We start from the raw sequence: 1465 nt of genomic DNA, 5'->3' as shown, positions 1-1465 counted from the left end.
GATCCAAAATGAAATCCAAAATCAGCTTCCTATTTCACAACAAAGCATCCATCACTCATGCTGCCAAACATACCCTCGTAAAACTGACTATCCCCGATCCTTGACTTCGGCGATGTAATTTACAAAATAGCCTCCAACACTCTACTCAGCAAATTGGATGCAGTCTATCACAGTGCCATCCGTTTTGTCACCAAAGCCCCATATTTACTACCCACCACTGCGACCTGTATGCTCTTGTTGGCTGGCCCTCGCTTCATATTCGCCGCCAAACCCACTGGCTCAAGGTCATCTATAAGTCTTTGCTAGGTAAAGCCCCGCCTTATCTCAGCTCACTGGTCACCATAGCAGCACCCACCCATAGCACGCGCTCCAGCAGGTATATTTCACTGGTCAACCCCAAAGCCTATTCCTCCTTTGCTGCCATTCCTTCCAGTTCTCTGCTGCCAATGACTGGAACGAATTGCAAAAATCACTGAAGCTGGAGACTCATATCTCCCTCACTAACTTTCAGCATCAGCTGTCAGAGCAGCTCACAGATCATTGCACCTGTACATAGACCATATGTAAATAGCCCATCCAACTACCTCATCCCCATATAGTATATATATTCTTTTTTGCTCCTTTGCAACACCCAGTATCTCTACTTGCACATTCATCTTCTGCACATCTATCACTCAGTGTTTAATTGCTAAATTGTAATTACTTCGCCACTACGGCCTATTTATTGCCTTACCTCCCAATTCTTACCTCATTTGCACACACTGTATGTAGATTTTCTTCTATTGTGTTATTGTATAAACTTGGAAATTACTTCTAAATGGACACACAATGATAATAAAACATGAATTTAAAAAAACTAACAAATTATTATAAATGAACAAACAATGATAACAGACTGTGAGGTTTACAAACTCAGACTTATGGCCTCTGTTCTATGATCACACCATACACAATTTTATTTCCATCTCTCATCACACAACAAAATGCCATTCCAGCTGAATCTGCTGTCTTGTTCCATGTCAGATGGAATGCTTTTTGTTTTTTCACTTTCTCCTTCTGGTTCCTAAGAGAGTGATAGCATAAGACTTGGAAAGCAACAAAAAGACACACTGTCACGCCCTGATCTGTTTCACCTGTCCCTATGATTGTCTCCACCCCCTCCAGGTGTCGCTTATTTTCCCCAGTGTATTTATCCCTGTGTTTCCTGTCCCTCTGTGCCAATTCGTCTTGTATGTTTTCCAAGTCAACCAGTGTTTTTCCCGTTCTCCTACTTTTTGCTATTCTCCTTTTTCTAGTCCTCCTGGTTTTGACCCATGTCTGTTTCTGGACTCTGTACCCGCCTGCCTGACCCTTCTGCCTGCCTTGACCACGAGCCTGTCTGCCACTCTGTACCTCCTGGACACCGATCTGGTTTTGACCTTTTGCCTGTCCATGACCATTCTCTTGCCTACTCCTTTTGGATTAA

This window comes from Salvelinus sp. IW2-2015, unplaced genomic scaffold (assembly GCF_002910315.2).
Source record: "Salvelinus sp. IW2-2015 unplaced genomic scaffold, ASM291031v2 Un_scaffold1082, whole genome shotgun sequence".
Classification (NCBI taxonomy): Eukaryota; Metazoa; Chordata; class Actinopteri; order Salmoniformes; family Salmonidae; genus Salvelinus; species Salvelinus sp. IW2-2015.
The sequence above is the reverse complement of the archived record's forward strand: the minus strand, read 5'-3'. Positions refer to the sequence as shown.